At 40.6% G+C, this 22896-nt stretch overlaps 21 non-coding genes across 21 annotated transcripts; all 21 read left to right on the top strand.

Annotated features, from left to right (window-relative positions):
- Positions 1-459: 459 nt before the first annotated feature.
- On the top strand, positions 460-532 carry trnav-aac. The gene has a single exon. It is a non-coding gene; the product is annotated as a tRNA-Val (tRNA).
- A 129-nt stretch (positions 533-661) lies between these two features.
- On the top strand, positions 662-734 carry trnav-cac. The gene has a single exon. It is a non-coding gene; the product is annotated as a tRNA-Val (tRNA).
- An 897-nt stretch (positions 735-1631) lies between these two features.
- Positions 1632-1704, top strand: trnav-aac. Its single transcript has one exon. It is a non-coding gene; the product is annotated as a tRNA-Val (tRNA).
- A 128-nt stretch (positions 1705-1832) lies between these two features.
- On the top strand, positions 1833-1906 carry trnav-cac. The gene has a single exon. It is a non-coding gene; the product is annotated as a tRNA-Val (tRNA).
- Positions 1907-3138: 1232 nt separating this feature from the next.
- On the top strand, positions 3139-3211 carry trnav-aac. Its single transcript has one exon. It is a non-coding gene; the product is annotated as a tRNA-Val (tRNA).
- A 129-nt stretch (positions 3212-3340) lies between these two features.
- trnav-cac lies at positions 3341-3413 on the top strand. The gene has a single exon. It is a non-coding gene; the product is annotated as a tRNA-Val (tRNA).
- An 898-nt stretch (positions 3414-4311) lies between these two features.
- On the top strand, positions 4312-4384 carry trnav-aac. The gene has a single exon. It is a non-coding gene; the product is annotated as a tRNA-Val (tRNA).
- Positions 4385-5742: 1358 nt separating this feature from the next.
- Positions 5743-5817, top strand: trnav-aac. The gene has a single exon. It is a non-coding gene; the product is annotated as a tRNA-Val (tRNA).
- A 1022-nt stretch (positions 5818-6839) lies between these two features.
- trnav-aac lies at positions 6840-6912 on the top strand. The gene has a single exon. It is a non-coding gene; the product is annotated as a tRNA-Val (tRNA).
- Positions 6913-7041: 129 nt separating this feature from the next.
- On the top strand, positions 7042-7114 carry trnav-cac. Its single transcript has one exon. It is a non-coding gene; the product is annotated as a tRNA-Val (tRNA).
- Positions 7115-8347: 1233 nt separating this feature from the next.
- trnav-aac lies at positions 8348-8422 on the top strand. The gene has a single exon. It is a non-coding gene; the product is annotated as a tRNA-Val (tRNA).
- Positions 8423-9780: 1358 nt separating this feature from the next.
- Positions 9781-9853, top strand: trnav-aac. The gene has a single exon. It is a non-coding gene; the product is annotated as a tRNA-Val (tRNA).
- Positions 9854-11211: 1358 nt separating this feature from the next.
- On the top strand, positions 11212-11286 carry trnav-aac. Its single transcript has one exon. It is a non-coding gene; the product is annotated as a tRNA-Val (tRNA).
- A 1358-nt stretch (positions 11287-12644) lies between these two features.
- trnav-aac lies at positions 12645-12717 on the top strand. Its single transcript has one exon. It is a non-coding gene; the product is annotated as a tRNA-Val (tRNA).
- Positions 12718-14122: 1405 nt separating this feature from the next.
- Positions 14123-14195, top strand: trnav-aac. The gene has a single exon. It is a non-coding gene; the product is annotated as a tRNA-Val (tRNA).
- Positions 14196-15604: 1409 nt separating this feature from the next.
- On the top strand, positions 15605-15677 carry trnav-aac. The gene has a single exon. It is a non-coding gene; the product is annotated as a tRNA-Val (tRNA).
- Positions 15678-17035: 1358 nt separating this feature from the next.
- On the top strand, positions 17036-17108 carry trnav-cac. The gene has a single exon. It is a non-coding gene; the product is annotated as a tRNA-Val (tRNA).
- Positions 17109-17237: 129 nt separating this feature from the next.
- On the top strand, positions 17238-17310 carry trnav-cac. Its single transcript has one exon. It is a non-coding gene; the product is annotated as a tRNA-Val (tRNA).
- An 898-nt stretch (positions 17311-18208) lies between these two features.
- On the top strand, positions 18209-18281 carry trnav-cac. The gene has a single exon. It is a non-coding gene; the product is annotated as a tRNA-Val (tRNA).
- Positions 18282-19792: 1511 nt separating this feature from the next.
- On the top strand, positions 19793-19865 carry trnav-cac. Its single transcript has one exon. It is a non-coding gene; the product is annotated as a tRNA-Val (tRNA).
- A 2472-nt stretch (positions 19866-22337) lies between these two features.
- Positions 22338-22410, top strand: trnav-cac. Its single transcript has one exon. It is a non-coding gene; the product is annotated as a tRNA-Val (tRNA).
- The last annotated feature ends 486 nt before the right edge of the window (positions 22411-22896 follow it).

Here is a 22896-nt window from a genome sequence, read left to right as displayed (position 1 = left end):
TTCCCGGCTTCTCATGTCTACCTCACATAATATCCCAAATTGAGTTCCACAGAAAGAGCCATAATACCCATTAAATATTTTAAAAATACCTATTTACGTACGTTTCAGACCCTTTGCTATGAGGCTGGAAATTGAGCTCAGGTCCATCCTGTTTCCATTGATCATCCTTGAGATGTTCTTCAACTTGATTGGAGTCCACCTGTGGTAAATTCAAATGATTGGTCATTTCTGCAGCATTGAAGGTACCCAAGAACACAGTGGCTTCCATCACTCTTAAATGGAATAAGTTTTGAACCACCAAGCCTCTTCCAAGAGCCGCTGCACACAATAATTCCCGGCTTCTCAAGCCTTATTGTTTAATTAATTGACTAAGTAATTTCTGATTTCATTAGGTTCTGAGAGCGATAAATGTCCCACCCAGCCAAAGTCAGCCACACCCTTAGTACTCCACTCAATTGGGTTTCCGTAGTGTAGTGGTTATCACGTTCGCCTAACACGCGAAAGGTCCCCGGTTCGAGACCGGGCGGAAACACATTTTAACAAATTGGTCCTTCGCACTTCTCAGTATTTGCTATTCAGACTTTAGTTTCAGTAGTGTATTGGTTATCACGTTCGCCTCACACGCGAAAGTCAGTGACACCCTTAGTTTTCCAATCATTCGGTTTCCGTAGTGTAGTGGTTATCACGTTCGCCTCACACGCGAAAGGTCCCCGGTTCGAAACCGGGCGGAAACATTTGGTAATATTCAATATTTCCCAATGCCCAGAGGCTAGCATTTGGTTTGAAACAGTTGAGGTTTGTCTAAACCTTGCTGTCTACCTCTCCGACCTGTGGATCAATGTTGCTGTTTTTTTGGGGACCTCCACCATGAGATCTGTATGAATGTGACCAGACTGACAGCTTCTCTGAGCCAGGCAAATTCATTTATCAGGGTCATTGTAATGGATATATCCAAAGAAATGGCAATATAATCCAAGGTAAAACAAACAAAAATGTAGATCGTTTTCTGTCATTTCAGCTGCTTGATGTGATTGTGTGATAGATTTAGTTGGCTGGCTAGCAAAGGAAAAGAAGCTAGCCAGCATAGGTACAGTGCATTCGGAAAGTTTTCAGACCCCTTACATTTTTCCACATTTTGTTACGTTACAGCCTTATACTAAAATGGATGAAATAAAATAAAATCTATCTACACACAATACCACATAATGACAAAGCGATAACATATCGTTTTTATTAATGAAAAAATATTTTAAAAATACCTTATTTACATACATTTTCAGACCCTTTGCTATGAGGCTGGAAATTGAGCTCAGGTCCATCCTGTTTCCATTGATCATCCTTGAGATGTTTCTTCAACTTGATTGGAGTCCACCTGTGGTAAATTCAAATGATTGGTGATTTCTGCAGCATTGAAGGTACCCAAGAACACAGTGGCTTCCATCACTCTTAAATGGAAGAAGTTTTGAACCACCAAGCCTCTTCCAAGAGCCGCTGCACACAATAATTCCCGGCTTCTCAAGCCTTATTGTTTAATTAATTGACTAAGTAATTTCTGATTTCATTAGATTCTGAGAGCGATAAATGTCCCCACCCAGCCAAGTCACCCACACCCTTAGTACTCCACTCATTGGGTTTCCGTAGTGTAGTGGTTATCAAGTTCGCCTAACACGCGAAAGATCCCCGGTTCGAGACCGGGCGGAAACACATTTTAACAAATTGGTCCTTCGCACTTCTCAGTATTTGCTATTCAGACTTTAGTTTCAGTAGTGTATTGGTTATCACGTTCGCCTCACACGCGAAAGTCAGTCACACCCTTAGTTTTCCAAAGTTTGGTTTCCGTAGTGTAGTGGTTATCACGTTTTGCCTCACACGCGAAAGGTCCCTGGTTCGAATCCGGGCGGAAACATTTTGTAATATTCAATATTTCCCAATGCCAAAAGGCTAGCATTTGGTTGAAACTGTTGAGGTTTGTCTAAACCTTGCTGTCTACCTCTCCGACCTGTGGATCAATGTTGCCGTTTTTTTGGGGACCTCCACCATGTGATCTGTATGAATGTGACCAGACTGACAGCTTCTCTGAGCCAGGCAAATTCATTTATCAGGGTCATTGTAATGGATATATCCAAAGAAATGGCAATATAATCCAAGGTAAAACAAACAAAAATGTAGATCGTTTTCTGTCATTTCAGCTGCTTGATGTGATTGTGTGATAGATTTAGTTGGCTGGCTAGCAAAGGAAAAGAAGCTAGCCTGCATAGGTACAGTGCATTCAGAAAGTTTTCAGACCCCTTACTTTTTTCCACATTTTGTTACGTTACAGCCTTATACTAAAATGGATGAAATAAAATAAAATCTATCCACACACAATACCACATAATGACAAAGCGATAGCATATAGTTTTTATTAATGAAAAAAATATTTTAAAAATACCTTATTTACATACATTTTCAGACCCTTTGCTATGAGGCTGGAAATTGAGCTCAGGTCCATCCTGTTTCCATTGATCATCCTTGAGATGTTTCTTCAACTTGATTGGAGTCCACCTGTGGTAAATTCAAATGATTGGTCATTTCTGCAGCATTGAAGGTACCCAAGAACACAGTGGCTTCCATCACTCTTAAATAGAAGAAGTTTGGAACCACCAAGCCTCTTCCAAGTTCCGGCTGCACACGATAATTCCCGGCTTCTCATGTCTACCTCACATAATATCCCAAATTGAGTTCCACAGAAAGAGCCATAATACCCATTAAATATTTTAAAAATACCTTATTTACGTACGTTTTCAGACCCTTTGCTATGAGGCTGGAAATTGAGCTCAGGTCCATCCTGTTTCCATTGATCATCCTTGAGATGTTTCTTCAACTTGATTGGAGTCCACCTGTGGTAAATTCAAATGATTGGTCATTTCTGCAGCATTGAAGGTACCCAAGAACACAGTGGCTTCCATCACTCTTAAATGGAATAAGTTTTCAACCACCAAGCCTCTTCCAAGAGCCGCTGCACACAATAATTCCCGGCTTCTCAAGCCTTATTGTTTAATTAATTGACTAAGTAATTTCTGATTTCATTAGGTTCTGAGAGCGATAAATGTCCCACCCAGCCAAAGTCAGCCACACCCTTAATACTCCACTCAATGGGTTTCCGTAGTGTAGTGGTTATCACGTTCGCCTAACACGCGAAAGGTCCCCGGTTCGAGACCGGGCGGAAACACATTTTAACAAATTGGTCCTTCGCACTTCTCAGTATTTGCTATTCAGACTTTAGTTTCAGTAGTGTATTGGTTATCACGTTCGCCTCACACGCGAAAGTCAGTGACACCCTTAGTTTTCCAATCATTCGGTTTCCGTAGTGTAGTGGTTATCACGTTCGCCTCACACGTGAAAGGTCCCCGGTTCGAAACCGGGCGGAAACATTTTGTAATATTCAATATTTCCCAATGCCCAGAGGCTAGCATTTGGTTTGAAACAGTTGAGGTTTGTCTAAACCTTGCTGTCTACCTCTCCGACCTGTGGATCAATGTTGCCGTTTTTTTGGGGACCTCCACCATGAGATCTGTATGAATGTGACCAGACTGACAGCTTCTCTGAGCCAGGCAAATTCATTTATCAGGGTCATTGTAATGGATATATCCAAAGAAATGGCAATATAATCCAAGGTAAAACAAACAAAAATGTAGATCGTTTTCTGTCATTTCAGCTGCTTGATGTGATTGTGTGATAGATTTAGTTGGCTGGCTAGCAAAGGAAAAGAAGCTAGCCAGCATAGGTACAGTGCATTCGGAAAGTTTTCAGACCCCTTACATTTTTCCACATTTTGTTACGTTACAGCCTTATACTAAAATGGATGAAATAAAATAAAATCTATCTACACACAATACCACATAATGACAAAGCGATAACATATCGTTTTTATTAATGAAAAAAATATTTTAAAAATACCTTATTTACATACATTTTCAGACCCTTTGCTATGAGGCTGGAAATTGAGCTCAGGTCCATCCTGTTTCCATTGATCATCCTTGAGATGTTTCTTCAACTTGATTGGAGTCCACCTGTGGTAAATTCAAATGATTGGTCATTTCTGCAGCATTGAAGGTACCCAAGAACACAGTGGCTTCCATCACTCTTAAATGGAAGAAGTTTTGAACCACCAAGCCTCTTCCAAGAGCCGCTGCACACAATAATTCCCGGCTTCTCAAGCCTTATTGTTTAATTAATTGACTAAGTAATTTCTGATATCATTAGGTTCTGAGAGCGATAAATGTCCCACCCAGCCAAAGTCAGCCACACCCTTAGTATTCAACTCATTGGGTTTCCGTAGTGTAGTGGTTATCACGTTTGCCTAACACGCGAAAGGTCCCCGGTTCGAGACTGGGCGGAAACACATTTTTACAAATTGGTCCTTCGCACTTCTCAGTATTTGCTATTCAGACTTTAGTTTCAGTAGTGTAGTGGTTATCACGTTTGCCTCACACGCGAAAGGTCCCCGGTTCGAAACCGGGCGGAAACATTTGGTAATATTCAGTATTTCCCAATGCCCAGAGGCTAGCATTTGGTTTGAAACAGTTGAGGTTTGTCTAAACCTTGCTGTCTACCTCTCTGACCTGTGGATCAATGTTGCCGTTTTTTGGGGGACCTCCACCATGCGATCTGTATGAATGTGACCAGACTGACAGCTTCTCTGAGCCAGGCAAATTCATTTATCAGGGTCATTGTAATGGATATATCCAAAGAAATGGCAATATAATCCAAGGTAAAACAAACAAAAATGTAGATTGTTTTCTGTCATTTCAGCTGCTTGATGTGATTGTGTGATAGATTTAGTTGGCTGGCTAGCAAAGGAAAAGAAGCTAGCCTGCATAGGTACAGTGCATTCGGAAAGTTTTCAGACCCCTTACTTTTTTCCACATTTTGTTACGTTACAGCCTTATACTAAAATGGATAAAATAAAATAACATCTATCTACACACAATCCCACATAATGACAAAGCGATAACATATAGTTTTTATTAATGAAAAAATATTTTAAAAATACCTTATTTACATACATTTTCAGACCCTTTGCTATGAGGTTGGAAATTGAGCTCAGGTCCATCCTGTTTCCATTGATCATCCTTGAGATGTTTCTTCAACTTGATTGGAGTCCACCTGTGGTAAATTCAAATGATTGGTCATTTCTGCAGCATTGAAGGTACCCAAGAACAGAGTGGCTTCCATCACTCTTAAATAGAAGAAGTTTGGAACCACCAAGCCTCTTCCAAGTTCCGGCTGCACACGATAATTCCCGGCTTCTCATGTCTACCTCACATAATATCCCAAATTGAGTACCACAGAAAGAGCCATAATACCCATTAAATATTTTTAAAATACCTTATTTACGTACGTTTTCAGACCCTTTGCTATGAGGCTGGAAATTGAGCTCAGGTCCATCCTGTTTCCATTGATCATCCTTGAGATGTTTCTTCAACTTGATTGGAGTCCACCTGTGGTAAATTCAAATGATTGGTCATTTCTGCAGCAATGAAGGTACCCAAGAACACAGTGGCTTCCATCACTCTTAAATGGAAGAAGTTTTGAACCACCAAGCCTCTTCCAAGAGCCGCTGCACACAATAATTCCCGGCTTCTCAAGCCTTACTGTTTAATTAATTGACTAAGCAATTTCTGATTTCATTAGGTTCTGAGAGCGATAAATGTCCCACCCAGCCAAAGTCAGCCACACCCTTAGTACTCCACTCATTGGGTTTCCGTAGTGTAGTGGTTATCATGTTCGCCTAACACGCGAAAGGTCCCCGGTTCGAGACCGGGCGGAAAAACATTTGAACAAATTGGTCCTTCGCACTTCTCAGTATTTGCTATTCAGACTTTAGTTTCAGTAGTGTAGTGGTTGTCACGTTCGCTTCGCACGCGAAAGGTCCCCTGTTCGAAACCGGGCGGAAACATTTTGTAATATTCAATATTTCCCAATGCCCAGAGGCTAGCATTTGGTTTGAAACAGTTGAGGTTTGTCTAAACCTTGCTGTCTACCTCTCCGACCTGTGGATCAATGTTGCCGTTTTTTTGGGGACCTCCACCATGAGATCTGTATGAATGTGACCAGACTGACAGCTTCTCTGAGCCAGGCAAATTCATTTATCAGGGTCATTGTAATGGATATATCCAAAGAAATGGCAATATAATCCAAGGTAAAACAAACAAAAATGTAGATCGTTTTCTGTCATTTCAGCTGCTTGATGTGATTGTGTGATAGATTTAGTTGGCTGGCTAGCAAAGGAAAAGAAGCTAGCCAGCATAGGTACAGTGCATTCGGAAAGTTTTCAGACCCCTTACATTTTTCCACATTTTGTTACGTTACAGCCTTATACTAAAATGGATGAAATAAAATAAAATCTATCTACACACAATACCACATAATGACAAAGCGATAACATATCGTTTTTATTAATGAAAAAAATATTTTAAAAATACCTTATTTACATACATTTTCAGACCCTTTGCTATGAGGCTGGAAATTGAGCTCAGGTCCATCCTGTTTCCATTGATCATCCTTGAGATGTTTCTTCAACTTGATTGGAGTCCACCTGTGGTAAATTCAAATGATTGGTCATTTCTGCAGCATTGAAGGTACCCAAGAACACAGTGGCTTCCATCACTCTTAAATGGAAGAAGTTTTGAACCACCAAGCCTCTTCCAAGAGCCGCTGCACACAATAATTCCCGGCTTCTCAAGCCTTATTGTTTAATTAATTGACTAAGTAATTTCTGATTTCATTAGATTCTGAGAGCGATAAATGTCCCACCCAGCCAAAGTCAGCCACACCCTTAGTACTCCACTCATTGGGTTTCCGTAGTGTAGTGGTTATCACGTTCGCCTAACACGCGAAAGATCCCCGGTTCGAGACCGGGCGGAAACACATTTTAACAAATTGGTCCTTCGCACTTCTCAGTATTTGCTATTCAGACTTTAGTTTCAGTAGTGTATTGGTTATCACGTTCGCCTCACACGCGAAAGTCAGTCGCGCCCTTAGTTTTCCAAAAGTTCGGTTTCCGTAGTGTAGTGGTTATCACGTTTGCCTCACATGCGAAAGGTCCCCGGTTCGAATCTGGGCGGAAACATTTTGTAATATTCAATATTTCCCAATGCCAAAAGGCTAGCATTTGGTTTGAAACTGTTGAGGTTTGTCTAAACCTTGCTGTCTACCTCTCCGACCTGTGGATCAATGTTGCCGTTTTTTTGGGGACCTCCACCATGTGATCTGTATGAATGTGACCAGACTGACAGCTTCTCTGAGCCAGGCAAATTCATTTATCAGGGTCATTGTAATGGATATATCCAAAGAAATGGCAATATAATCCAAGGTAAAACAAACAAAAATGTAGATCGTTTTCTGTCATTTCAGCTGCTTGATGTGATTGTGTGATAGATTTAGTTGGCTGGCTAGCAAAGGAAAAGAAGCTAGCCTGCATAGGTACAGTGCATTCAGAAAGTTTTCAGACCCCTTACTTTTTTCCACATTTTGTTACGTTACAGCCTTATACTAAAATGGATGAAATAAAATAAAATCTATCCACACACAATACCACATAATGACAAAGCGATAGCATATAGTTTTTATTAATGAAAAAAATATTTTAAAAATACCTTATTTACATACATTTTCAGACCCTTTGCTATGAGGCTGGAAATTGAGCTCAGGTCCATCCTGTTTCCATTGATCATCCTTGAGATGTTTCTTCAACTTGATTGGAGTCCACCTGTGGTAAATTCAAATGATTGGTCATTTCTGCAGCATTGAAGGTACCCAAGAACACAGTGGCTTCCATCACTCTTAAATAGAAGAAGTTTGGAACCACCAAGCCTCTTCCAAGTTCCGGCTGCACACGATAATTCCCGGCTTCTCATGTCTACCTCACATAATATCCCAAATTGAGTTCCACAGAAAGAGCCATAATACCCATTAAATATTTTAAAAATACCTTATTTACGTACGTTTTCAGACCCTTTGCTATGAGGCTGGAAATTGAGCTCAGGTCCATCCTGTTTCCATTGATCATCCTTGAGATGTTTCTTCAACTTGATTGGAGTCCACCTGTGGTAAATTCAAATGATTGGTCATTTCTGCAGCAATGAAGGTACCCAAGAACACAGTGGCTTCCATCACTCTTAAATGGAAGAAGTTTTGAACCACCAAGCCTCTTCCAAGAGCCGCTGCACACAATAATTCCCGGCTTCTCAAGCCTTACTGTTTAATTAATTGACTAAGCAATTTCTGATTTCATTAGGTTCTGAGAGCGATAAATGTCCCACCCAGCCAAAGTCAGCCACACCCTTAGTACTCCACTCATTGGGTTTCCGTAGTGTAGTGGTTATCATGTTCGCCTAACACGCGAAAGGTCCCCGGTTCGAGACCGGGCGGAAAAACATTTGAACAAATTGGTCCTTCGCACTTCTCAGTATTTGCTATTCAGACTTTAGTTTCAGTAGTGTAGTGGTTGTCACGTTCGCTTCGCACGCGAAAGGTCCCCTGTTCGAAACCGGGCGGAAACATTTTGTAATATTCAATATTTCCCAATGCCCAGAGGCTAGCATTTGGTTTGAAACAGTTGAGGTTTGTCTAAACCTTGCTGTCTACCTCTCCGACCTGTGGATCAATGTTGCCGTTTTTTTTGGGGACCTCCACCATGCGATCTGTATGAATGTGACCAGACTGACAGCTTCTCTGAGCAAGGCAAATTCATTTATCAGGGTCATTGTAATGGATATATCCAAAGAAATGGCAATATAATCCAAGGTAAAACAAACAAAAATGTAGATTGTTTTCTGTCATTTCAGCTGCTTGATGTGATTGTGTGATAGATTTAGTTGGCTGGCTAGCAAAGGAAAATAAGCTAGCCTGCATAGGTACAGTGCATTCGGAAAGTTTTCAGACCCCTTACTTTTTTCCACATTTTGTTACGTTACAGCCTTATACTAAAATGGATGAAATAAAATAAAATCTATCTACACACAATACCACATAATGACAAAGCGATAACATATAGTTTTTATTAATGAAAAAAATATTTTAAAAATACCTTATTTACATACATTTTCAGACCCTTTGCTATGAGGCTGGAAATTGAGCTCAGGTCCATCCTGTTTCCATTGATCATCCTTGAGATGTTTCTTCAACTTGATTGGAGTCCACCTGTGGTAAATTCAAATGATTGGTCATTTCTGCAGCATTGAAGGTACCCAAGAACACAGTGGCTTCCATCACTCTTAAATAGAAGAAGTTTGGAACCACCAAGCCTCTTCCAAGTTCCGGCTGCACACGATAATTCCCGGCTTCTCATGTCTACCTCACATAATATCCCAAATTGAGTTCCACAGAAAGAGCCATAATACCCATTAAATATTTTAAAAATACCTTATTTACGTACGTTTTCAGACCCTTTGCTATGAGGCTGGAAATTGAGCTCAGGTCCATCCTGTTTCCATTGATCATCCTTGAGATGTTTCTTCAACTTGATTGGAGTCCACCTGTGGTAAATTCAAATGATTGGTCATTTCTGCAGCATTGAAGGTACCCAAGAACACAGTGGCTTCCATCACTCTTAAATGGAATAAGTTTTGAACCACCAAGCCTCTTCCAAGAGCCGCTGCACACAATAATTCCCGGCTTCTCAAGCCTTATTGTTTAATTAATTGACTAAGTAATTTCTGATTTCATTAGGTTCTGAGAGCGATAAATGTCCCACCCAGCCAAAGTCAGCCACACCCTTAGTACTCCACTCAATGGGTTTCCGTAGTGTAGTGGTTATCACGTTTGCCTAACACGCGAAAGGTCCCCGGTTCGAGACCGGGCGGAAACACATTTTAACAAATTGGTACTTCGCACTTCTCAGTATTTGCTATTCAGACTTTAGTTTCAGTAGTGTAGTGGTTATCACGTTTGCCTCACACGCGAAAGGTCCCCGGTTCGAAACCGGGCGGAAACATTTGGTAATATTCAGTATTTCCCAATGCCCAGAGGCTAGCATTTGGTTTGAAACAGTTGAGGTTTGTCTAAACCTTGCTGTCTACCTCTCCGACCTGTGGATCAATGTTGCCGTTTTTTGGGGGACCTCCACCATGCGATCTGTATGAATGTGACCAGACTGACAGCTTCTCTGAGCCAGGCAAATTCATTTATCAGGGTCATTGTAATGGATATATCCAAAGAAATGGCAATATAATCCAAGGTAAAACAAACAAAAATGTAGATTGTTTTCTGTCATTTCAGCTGCTTGATGTGATTGTGTGATAGATTTAGTTGGCTGGCTAGCAAAGGAAAAGAAGCTAGCCTGCATAGGTACAGTGCATTCGGAAAGTTTTCAGACCCCTTACTTTTTTCCACATTTTGTTACGTTACAGCCTTATACTAAAATGGATAAAATAAAATAACATCTATCTACACACAATCCCACATAATGACAAAGCGATAACATATAGTTTTTATTAATGAAAAAATATTTTAAAAATACCTTATTTACATACATTTTCAGACCCTTTGCTATGAGGTTGGAAATTGAGCTCAGGTCCATCCTGTTTCCATTGATCATCCTTGAGATGTTTCTTCAACTTGATTGGAGTCCACCTGTGGTAAATTCAAATGATTGGTCATTTCTGCAGCATTGAAGGTACCCAAGAACAGAGTGGCTTCCATCACTCTTAAATAGAAGAAGTTTGGAACCACCAAGCCTCTTCCAAGTTCCGGCTGCACACGATAATTCCCGGCTTCTCATGTCTACCTCACATAATATCCCAAATTGAGTACCACAGAAAGAGCCATAATACCCATTAAATATTTTAAAAATACCTTATTTACGTACGTTTTCAGACCCTTTGCTATGAGGCTGGAAATTGAGCTCAGGTCCATCCTGTTTCCATTGATCATCCTTGAGATGTTTCTTCAACTTGATTGGAGTCCACCTGTGGTAAATTCAAATGATTGGTCATTTCTGCAGCAATGAAGGTACCCAAGAACACAGTGGCTTCCATCACTCTTAAATGGAAGAAGTTTTGAACCACCAAGCCTCTTCCAAGAGCCGCTGCACACAATAATTCCCGGCTTCTCAAGCCTTACTGTTTAATTAATTGACTAAGCAATTTCTGATTTCATTAGGTTCTGAGAGCGATAAATGTCCCACCCAGCCAAAGTCAGCCACACCCTTAGTACTCCACTCATTGGGTTTCCGTAGTGTAGTGGTTATCATGTTCGCCTAACACGCGAAAGGTCCCCGGTTTGAGACCGGGCGGAAAAACATTTGAACAAATTGGTCCTTCGCACTTCTCAGTATTTGCTATTCAGACTTTAGTTTCAGTAGTGTAGTGGTTGTCACGTTCGCTTCGCACGCGAAAGGTCCCCTGTTCGAAACCGGGCGGAAACATTTTGTAATATTCAATATTTCCCAATGCCCAGAGGCTAGCATTTGGTTTGAAACAGTTGAGGTTTGTCTAAACCTTGCTGTCTACCTCTCCGACCTGTGGATCAATGTTGCCGTTTTTTTTGGGGACCTCCACCATGCGATCTGTATGAATGTGACCAGACTGACAGCTTCTCTGAGCAAGGCAAATTCATTTATCAGGGTCATTGTAATGGATATATCCAAAGAAATGGCAATATAATCCAAGGTAAAACAAACAAAAATGTAGATTGTTTTCTGTCATTTCAGCTGCTTGATGTGATTGTGTGATAGATTTAGTTGGCTGGCTAGCAAAGGAAAATAAGCTAGCCTGCATAGGTACAGTGCATTCGGAAAGTTTTCAGACCCCTTACTTTTTTCCACATTTTGTTACGTTACAGCCTTATACTAAAATGGATGAAATAAAATAAAATCTATCTACACACAATACCACATAATGACAAAGCGATAACATATAGTTTTTATTAATGAAAAAAATATTTTAAAAATACCTTATTTACATACATTTTCAGACCCTTTGCTATGAGGCTGGAAATTGAGCTCAGGTCCATCCTGTTTCCATTGATCATCCTTGAGATGTTTCTTCAACTTGATTGGAGTCCACCTGTGGTAAATTCAAATGATTGGTCATTTCTGCAGCATTGAAGGTACCCAAGAACACAGTGGCTTCCATCACTCTTAAATAGAAGAAGTTTGGAACCACCAAGCCTCTTCCAAGTTCCGGCTGCACACGATAATTCCCGGCTTCTCATGTCTACCTCACATAATATCCCAAATTGAGTACCACAGAAAGAGCCATAATACCCATTAAATATTTTAAAAATACCTTATTTACGTACGTTTTCAGACCCTTTGCTATGAGGCTGGAAATTGAGCTCAGGTCCATCCTGTTTCCATTGATCATCCTTGAGATGTTTCTTCAACTTGATTGGAGTCCACCTGTGGTAAATTCAAATGATTGGTCATTTCTGCAGCATTGAAGGTACCCAAGAACACAGTGGCTTCCATCACTCTTAAATGGAAGAAGTTTTGAACCACCAAGCCTCTTCCAAGAGCCGCTGCACACAATAATTCCCGGCTTCTCAAGCCTTATTGTTTAATTAATTGACTAAGTAATTTCTGATTTCATTAGGTTCTGAGAGCGATAAATGTCCCACCCAGCCAAAGTCAGCCACACCCTTAGTACTCCACTCAATGGGTTTCCGTAGTGTAGTGGTTATCACGTTCGCCTAACACGCGAAAGGTCCCCGGTTCGAGACCGGGCGGAAACACATTTTAACAAATTGGTCCTTCGCACTTCTCAGTATTTGCTATTCAGGCTTTAGTTTCAGTAGTGTATTGATTATCACGTTCGCCTCACACGCGAAAGTCAGTCACACCCTTAGTTTTCCAATCATTCGGTTTCCGTAGTGTAGTGGTTATCCCAGGTTCGAAACCGGGCGGAAACATTTTGTAATATTCAATATTTCCCAATGCCCAGAGGCTAGCATTTGGTTTGAAACAGTTGAGGTTTGTCTAAACCTTGCTGTCTACCTCTCCGACCTGTGGATCAATGTTGCCGTTTTTTTGGGGACCTCCACCATGCGATCTGTATGAATGTGACCAGACTGACAGCTTCTCTGAGCCAGGCAAATTCATTTATCAGGGTCATTGTAATGGATATATCCAAAGAAATGGCAATATAATCCAAGGTAAAACAAACAAAAATGTAGATTGTTTTCTGTCATTTCAGCTGCTTGATGTGATTGTGTGATAGATTTAGTTGGCTGGCTAGCAAAGGAAAAGAAGCTAGCCTGCAAAGGTACAGTGCATTCGGAAAGTTTTCAGACCCCTTACTTTTTTCCACATTTTGTTACGTTACAGCCTTATACTAAAATTGATTAAATAAAATAAAATCTATCTACACACAATCCCACATAATGACAAAGCGATAACATATAGTTTTTATTAATGAAAAAATATTTTAAAAATACCTTATTTACATACATTTTCAGACCCTTTGCTATGAGGTTGGAAATTGAGCTCAGGTCCATCCTGTTTCCATTGATCATCCTTGAGATGTTTCTTCAACTTGATTGGAGTCCACCTGTGGTAAATTCAAATGGTCATTTCTGCAGCATTGAAGGTACCCAAGAACAGAGTGGCTTCCATCACTCTTAAATAGAAGAAGTTTGGAACCACCAAGCCTCTTCCAAGTTCCGGCGGCACACGATAATTCCAGGCTTCTCATGTCTACCACACATAATATTCCAAATTTAGTACCACAGAAAGAGCCATAATACCCATTAAATATTTTAAAAATACCTTATTTACGTACGTTTTCAGACCCTTTGCTATGAGGCTGGAAATTGAGCTCAGGTCCATCCTGTTTCCATTGATCATCCTTGAGATGTTTCTTCAACTTGATTGGAGTCCACCTGTGGTAAATTCAAATGATTGGTCATTTCTGCAGCATTGAAGGTACCCAAGAACACAGTGGCTTCCATCACTCTTAAATGGAAGAAGTTTTGAACCACCAAGCCTCTTCCAAGAGCCGCTGCACACAATAATTCCCGGCTTCTCAAGCCTTATTGTTTAATTAATTGACTAAGTAATTTCTGATTTCATTAGGTTCTGAGAGCGATAAATGTCCCACCCAGCCAAAGTCAGCCACACCCTTAGTACTCCACTCAATGGGTTTCCGTAGTGTAGTGGTTATCACGTTCGCCTAACACGCGAAAGGTCCCCGTTTCGAGACCGGGCGGAAACACATTTTAACAAATTGGTCCTTCTCACTTCTCAGTATTTGCTATTCAGGCTTTAGTTTCAGTAGTGTATTGATTATCACGTTCGCCTCACACGCGAAAGTCAGTCACACCCTTAGTTTTCCAATCATTCGGTTTCCGTAGTGTAGTGGTTATCCCAGGTTCGAAACCGGGCGGAAACATTTTGTAATATTCAATATTTCCCAATGCCCAGAGGCTAGCATTTGGTTTGAAACAGTTGAGGTTTGTCTAAACCTTGCTGTCTACCTCTCCGACCTGTGGATCAATGTTGCCGTTTTTTTGGGGACCTCCACCATGCGATCTGTATGAATGTGACCAGACTGACAGCTTCTCTGAGCCAGGCAAATTCATTTATCAGGGTCATTGTAATGGATATATCCAAAGAAATGGCAATATAATCCAAGGTAAAACAAACAAAAATGTAGATTGTTTTCTGTCATTTCAGCTGCTTGATGTGATTGTGTGATAGATTTAGTTGGCTGGCTAGCAAAGGAAAAGAAGCTAGCCTGCAAAGGTACAGTGCATTCGGAAAGTTTTCAGACCCCTTACTTTTTTCCACATTTTGTTACGTTACAGCCTTATACTAAAATTGATTAAATAAAATAAAATCTATCTACACACAATCCCACATAATGACAAAGCGATAACATATAGTTTTTATTAATGAAAAAACATTTTAAAAATACCTTATTTACATACATTTTCAGACCCTTTGCTATGAGGTTGGAAATTGAGCTCAGGTCCATCCTGTTTCCATTGATCATCCTTGAGATGTTTCTTCAACTTGATTGGAGTCCACCTGTGGTAAATTCAAATGATTGGTCATTTCTGCAGCATTGAAGGTACCCAAGAACAGAGTGGCTTCCATCACTCTTAAATAGAAGAAGTTTGGAACCACCAAGCCTCTTCCAAGTTCCGGCGGCACACGATAATTCCAGGCTTCTCATGTCTACCACACATAATATTCCAAATTTAGTACCACAGAAAGAGCCATAATACCCATTAAATATTTTAAAAATACCTTATTTACGTACGTTTTCAGACCCTTTGCTATGAGGCTGGAAATTGAGCTCAGGTCCATCCTGTTTCCATTGATCATCCTTGAGATGTTTCTTCAACTTGATTGGAGTCCACCTGTGGTAAATTCAAATGATTGGTCATTTCTGCAGCATTGAAGGTACCCAAGAACACAGTGGCTTCCATCACTCTTAAATGGAAGAAGTTTTGAACCACCAAGCCTCTTCCAAGAGCCGCTGCACACAATAATTCCCGGCTTCTCAAGCCTTATTGTTTAATTAATTGACTAAGTAATTTCTGATATCATTAGGTTCTGAGAGCGATAAATGTCCCACCCAGCCAAAGTCAGCCACACCCTTAGTATTCAACTCATTGGGTTTCCGTAGTGTAGTGGTTATCACGTTTGCCTAACACGTGAAAGGTCCCCGGTTCGAGACTGGGCGGAAACACATTTTTACAAATTGGTCCTTCGCACTTCTCAGTATTTGCTATTCAGACTTTAGTTTCAGTAGTGTAGTGGTTATCACGTTTGCCTCACACGCGAAAGGTCCCCGGTTCGAAACCGGGCGGAAACATTTGGTAATATTCAGTATTTCCCAATGCCCAGAGGCTAGCATTTGGTTTGAAACAGTTGAGGTTTGTCTAAACCTTGCTGTCTACCTCTCCGACCTGTGGATCAATGTTGCCGTTTTTTGGGGGACCTCCACCATGCGATCTGTATGAATGTGACCAGACTGACAGCTTCTCTGAGCCAGGCAAATTCATTTATCAGGGTCATTGTAATGGATATATCCAAAGAAATGGCAATATAATCCAAGGTAAAACAAACAAAAATGTAGATTGTTTTCTGTCATTTCAGCTGCTTGATGTGATTGTGTGATAGATTTAGTTGGCTGGCTAGCAAAGGAAAAGAAGCTAGCCTGCATAGGTACAGTGCATTCGGAAAGTTTTCAGACCCCTTACTTTTTTCCACATTTTGTTACGTTACAGACTTATACTAAAATGGATAAACTAAAATAACATCTATCTACACACAATCCCACATAATGACAAAGCGATAACATATAGTTTTTATTAATGAAAAAATATTTTAAAAATACCTTATTTACATACATTTTCAGACCCTTTGCTATGAGGTTGGAAATTGAGCTCAGGTCCATCCTGTTTCCATTGATCATCCTTGAGATGTTTCTTCAACTTGATTGGAGTCCACCTGTGGTAAATTCAAATGATTGGTCATTTCTGCAGCATTGAAGGTACCCAAGAACAGAGTGGCTTCCATCACTCTTAAATAGAAGAAGTTTGGAACCACCAAGCCTCTTCCAAGTTCCGGCTGCACACGATAATTCCCGGCTTCTCATGTCTACCTCACATAATATCCCAAATTGAGTTTCACAGAAAGAGCCATAATACCCATTAAATATTTTAAAAATACCTTATTTACGTAAGTTTTCAGACCCTTTGCTATGAGGCTGGAAATTGAGCTCAGGTCCATCCTGTTTCCATTGATCATCCTTGAGATGTTTCTTCAACTTGATTGGAGTCCACCTGTGGTAAATTCAAATGATTGGTCATTTCTGCAGCATTGAAGGTACCCAAGAACACAGTGGCTTCCATCACTCTTAAATGGAAGAAGTTTTGAACCACCAAGCCTCTTCCAAGAGCCGCTGCACACAATAATTCCCGGCTTCTCAAGCCTTATTGTTTAATTAATTGACTAAGTAATTTCTGATTTCATTAGGTCCTGAGAGCGATAAATGTCCCACCCAGCCAAAGTCAGTCACACCCTTAGTTTTCCAATCATTCGGTTTCCGTAGTGTAGTGGTTATCACGTTCGCCTCACACGTGAAAGGTCCCCGGTTCGAGACCGGGCGGAAACACATTTTAACAGATTGGTCCTTCGCACTTCTCAGTATTTGCTATTCAGAATTTAGTTTCAGTAGTGTATTGGTTATCACGTTCGCCTCACACGCGAAAGTCAGTCACACCCTTAGTTTTCCAATCATTCGGTTTCCGTAGTGTAGTGGTTATCACGTTCGCCTCACACGCGAAAGGTCCCTGGTTCGAAACCGGGTGGAAACATTTTGTAATATTCAATATTTCCCAATGCCCAGAGGCTAGCATTTGGTTTGAAACAGTTGAGGTTTGTCTAAACCTTGCTGTCTACCTCTCCGACCAGTGGATCAATGTTGCCGTTTTTTTGGGGACCTCCACCATGCGATCTGTATGAATGTGACCAGACTGACAGCTTCTCTGAGCCAGGCAAATTCATTTATCAGGGTCATTGTAATGGATATATCCAAAGAAATGGCAATATAATCCAAGGTAAAACAAACAAAAATGTAGATCGTTTTCTGTCATTTCAGCTGCTTGATGTGATTGTGTGATAGATTTAGTTGGCTGGCTAGCAAAGGAAAAGAAGCTAGCCTGCATAGGTACAGTGCATTCGGAAAGTTTTCAGACCCCTTACTTTTTTCCACATTTTGTTACGTTACAGCCTTATACTAAAATGGATGAAATAAAATAAAATCTATCTACACACAATACCACATAATGACAAAGCGATAGCATATAGTTTTTATTAATGAAAAAAATATTTTAAAAATACCTTATTTACATACATTTTCAGACCCTTTGCTATGAGACTGGAAATTGAGCTCAGGTCCATCCTGTTTCCATTGATCATCCTTGAGATGTTTCTTCAACTTGATTGGAGTCCACCTGTGGTAAATTCAAATGATTGGTCATTTCTGCAGCATTGAAGGTACCCAAGAACACAGTGGCTTCCATCACTCTTAAATGGAAGAAGTTTTGAACCACCAAGCCTCTTCCAAGAGCCGCTGCACACAATAATTCCCGGCTTCTCAAGCCTTATTGTTTAATTAATTGACTAAGTAATTTCTGATTTCATTAGGTTCTGAGAGCGATAAATGTCCCACCCAGCCTAAGTCAGTCACACCCTTAGTTTTCCAATCATTAGGTTTCTGTAGTGTAGTGGTTATCACGTTCGCCTCACACGCGAAAGGTCCCCGGTTCGAGACCGGGCGGAAACACATTTTAACAGATTGGTCCTTCGCACTTCTCAGTATTTGCTATTCAGACTTTAGTTTCAGTAGTGTATTGGTTATCACGTTCGCCTCACACGCGAAAGTCAGTCACACCCTTAGTTTTCCAATCATCCGGTTTCTGTAGTGTAGTGGTTATCACGTTTGCCTCACACGCGAAAGGTCCCCGGTTCGAAACCGGGTGGGAACATTTTGTAATATTCAATATTTCCCAATGCCCAGAGGCTAGCATTTGGTTTGAAACAGTTGAGGTTTGTCTAAACCTTGCTGTCTACCTCTCCGACCAGTGGATCAATGTTGCCGTTTTTTTGGGGACCTCCACCATGCGATCTGTATGAATGTGACCAGACTGACAGCTTCTCTGAGCCAGGCAAATTCATTTATCAGGGTCATTGTAATGGATATATCCAAAGAAATGGCAATATAATCCAAGGTAAAACAAACAAAAATGTAGATCGTTTTCTGTCATTTCAGCTGCTTGATGTGATTGTGTGATAGATTTAGTTGGCTGGCTAGCAAAGGAAAAGAAGCTAGCCTGCATAGGTACAGTGCATTCGGAAAGTTTTCAGACCCCTTACTTTTTTCCACATTTTGTTACGTTACAGCCTTATACTAAAATGGATGAAATAAAATAAAATCTATCTACACACAATACCACATAATGACAAAGCGATAGCATATAGTTTTTATTAATGAAAAAAATATTTTAAAAATACCTTATTTACATACATTTTCAGACCCTTTGCTATGAGACTGGAAATTGAGCTCAGGTCCATCCTGTTTCCATTGATCATCCTTGAGATGTTTCTTCAACTTGATTGGAGTCCACCTGTGGTAAATTCAAATGATTGGTCATTTCTGCAGCATTGAAGGTACCCAAGAACACAGTGGCTTCCATCACTCTTAAATAGAAGAAGTTTGGAACCACCAAGCCTCTTCCAAGTTCCGGCTGCACACGATAATTCCCGGCTTCTCATGTCTACCTCACATAATATCCCAAATTGAGTTCCACAGAAAGAGCCATAATACCCATTAAATATTTTAAAAATACCTTATTTACGTAAGTTTTCAGACCCTTTGCTATGAGGCTGGAAATTGAGCTCAGGTCCATCCTGTTTCCATTGATCATCCTTGAGATGTTTCTTCAACTTGATTGGAGTCCACCTGTGGTAAATTCAAATGATTGGTCATTTCTGCAGCATTGAAGGTACCCAAGAACACAGTGGCTTCCATCACTCTTAAATGGAAGAAGTTTTGAACCACCAAGCCTCTTCCAAGAGCCGCTGCACACAATAATTCCCGGCTTCTCAAGCCTTATTGTTTAATTAATTGACTAAGTAATTTCTGATTTCATTAGGTTCTGAGAGCGATAAATGTCCCACCCAGCCAAAGTCAGCCACACCCTTAGTTTTCCAATCATTCGGTTTCCGTAGTGTAGTGGTTATCACGTTCGCCTCACACGCGAAAGTCAGTCACACCCTTAGTTTCCCAATCATTCGGTTTCCGTAGTGTAGTGGTTATCACGTTCGCCTCACACGCGAAAGGTCCCCGGTTCGAAACCGGGTGGAAACATTTTGTAATATTCAATATTTCCCAATGCCCAGAGGCTAGCATTTGGTTTGAAACAGTTGAGGTTTGTCTAAACCTTGCTGTCTACCTCTCCGACCAGTGGATCAATGTTGCCGTTTTTTTGGGGACCTCCACCATGCGATCTGTATGAATGTGACCAGACTGACAGCTTCTCTGAGCCAGGCAAATTCATTTATCAGGGTCATTGTAATGGATATATCCAAAGAAATGGCAATATAATCCAAGGTAAAACAAACAAAAATGTAGATTGTTTTCTGTCATTTCAGCTGCTTGATGTGATTGTGTGATAGATTTAGTTGGCTGGCTAGCAAAGGAAAAGAAGCTAGCCTGCATAGGTACAGTGCATTCGGAAAGTTTTCAGACCCCTTACTTTTTTCCACATTTTGTTACGTTACAGCCTTATACTAAAATGGATGAAATAAAATAAAATCTATCTACACACAATACCACATAATGACAAAGCGATAGCATATAGTTTTTATTAATGAAAAAAATATTTTAAAAATACCTTATTTACATACATTTTCAGACCCTTTGCTATGAGACTGGAAATTGAGCTCAGGTCCATCCTGTTTCCATTGATCATCCTTGAGATGTTTCTTCAACTTGATTGGAGTCCACCTGTGGTAAATTCAAATGATTGGTCATTTCTGCAGCATTGAAGGTACCCAAGAACACAGTGGCTTCCATCACTCTTAAATAGAAGAAGTTTGGAACCACCAAGCCTCTTCCAAGTTCCGGCTGCACACGATAATTCCCGGCTTCTCATGTCTACCTCACATAATATCCCAAATTGAGTTCCACAGAAAGAGCCATAATACCCACCCTTCTCAAGCCGTATTGTTTAATTAATTGACTAAGTAATTTCTGATTTCATTAGGTTCTGAGAGGGATAAATGTCCCACCCAGCCAAAGTCAGCCACACCCGTAGTATTCTACTCATTGGGTTTCCGTAGTGTACTGGTTATCACGTTCGGCTAACACGCGAAAGGTCCCCGGTTCGAGACCGGGCGGAAACACATTTTAACAGATTGGTCCTTCGCACTTCTCAGTATTTGCTATTCAGACTTTAGTTTCAGTAGTGTATTGGTTATCACGTTCGCCTCACACGCGAAAGTCAGTCACACCCTTAGTTTACCAATCATTCGGTTTCTGTAGTGTAGTGGTTGTCACGTTCGCCTCACACGCGAAAGGTCCCTGGTTCGAAACCGGGTGGAAACATTTTGTAATATTCAATATTTCCCAATGCCCAGAGGCTAGCATTTGGTTTGAAACAGTTGAGGTTTGTCTAAACCTTGCTGTCTACCTCTCCGACCAGTGGATCAATGTTGCCGTTTTTTTGGGGACCTCCACCATGCGATCTGTATGAATGTGACCAGACTGACAGCTTCTCTGAGCCAGGCAAATTCATTTATCAGGGTCATTGTAATGGATATATCCAAAGAAATGGCAATATAATCCAAGGTAAAACAAACAAAAATGTAGATCGTTTTCTGTCATTTCAGCTGCTTGATGTGATTGTGTGATAGATTTAGTTGGCTGGCTAGCAAAGGAAAAGAAGCTAGCCTGCATAGGTACAGTGCATTCGGAAAGTTTTCAGACCCCTTACTTTTTTCCACATTTTGTTACGTTACAGCCTTATACTAAAATGGATGAAATAAAATAAAATCTATCTACACACAATACCACATAATGACAAAGCGATAGCATATAGTTTTTATTAATGAAAAAAATATTTTAAAAATACCTTATTTACATACATTTTCAGACCCTTTGCTATGAGACTGGAAATTGAGCTCAGGTCCATCCTGTTTCCATTGATCATCCTTGAGATGTTTCTTCAACTTGATTGGAGTCCACCTGTGGTAAATTCAAATGATTGGTCATTTCTGCAGCATTGAAGGTACCCAAGAACACAGTGGCTTCCATCACTCTTAAATAGAAGAAGTTTGGAACCACCAAGCCTCTTCCAAGTTCCGGCTGCACACGATAATTCCCGGCTTCTCATGTCTACCTCACATAATATCCCAAATTGAGTTCCACAGAAAGAGCCATAATACCCATTAAATATTTTAAAAATACCTTATTTACGTAAGTTTTCAGACCCTTTGCTATGAGGCTGGAAATTGAGCTCAGGTCCATCCTGTTTCCATTGATCATCCTTGAGATGTTTCTTCAACTTGATTGGAGTCCACCTGTGGTAAATTCAAATGATTGGTCATTTCTGCAGCATTGAAGGTACCCAAGAACACAGTGGCTTCCATCACTCTTAAATGGAAGAAGTTTTGAACCACCAAGCCTCTTCCAAGAGCCGCTGCACACAATAATTCCCGGCTTCTCAAGCCTTATTGTTTAATTAATTGACTAAGTAATTTCTGATTTCATTAGGTTCTGAGAGCGATAAATGTCCCACCCAGCCTAAGTCAGTCACACCCTTAGTTTTCCAATCATTCGGTTTCTGTAGTGTAGTGGTTATCACGTTCGCCTCACACGCGAAAGGTCCCCGGTTCGAGACCGGGCGGAAACACATTTTAACAGATTGGTCCTTCGCACTTCTCAGTATTTGCTATTCAGACTTTAGTTTCAGTAGTGTATTGGTTATCACGTTCGCCTCACACGCGAAAGTCAGTCACACCCTTAGTTTTCCAATCATTCGGTTTCTGTAGTGTAGTGGTTATCACGTTTGCCTCACACGCGAAAGGTCCCCGGTTCGAAACCGGGTGGGAACATTTTGTAATATTCAATATTTCCCAATGCCCAGAGGCTAGCATTTGGTTTAAAACAGTTGAGGTTTGTCTAAACCTTGCTGTCTACCTCTCCGACCAGTGGATCAATGTTGCCGTTTTTTTGGGGACCTCCACCATGCGATCTGTATGAATGTGACCAGACTGACAGCTTCTCTGAGCCAGGCAAATTCATTTATCAGGGTCATTGTAATGGATATATCCAAAGAAATGGCAATATAATCCAAGGTAAAACAAACAAAAATGTAGATCGTTTTCTGTCATTTCAG

This window comes from Oncorhynchus mykiss, unplaced genomic scaffold (assembly GCF_013265735.2).
Source record: "Oncorhynchus mykiss isolate Arlee unplaced genomic scaffold, USDA_OmykA_1.1 un_scaffold_364, whole genome shotgun sequence".
NCBI classification, from domain to species: Eukaryota; Metazoa; Chordata; class Actinopteri; order Salmoniformes; family Salmonidae; genus Oncorhynchus; species Oncorhynchus mykiss.
Note: the sequence above shows the minus strand (reverse complement) of the source record. Positions and strands in the feature narration are given on the sequence as shown.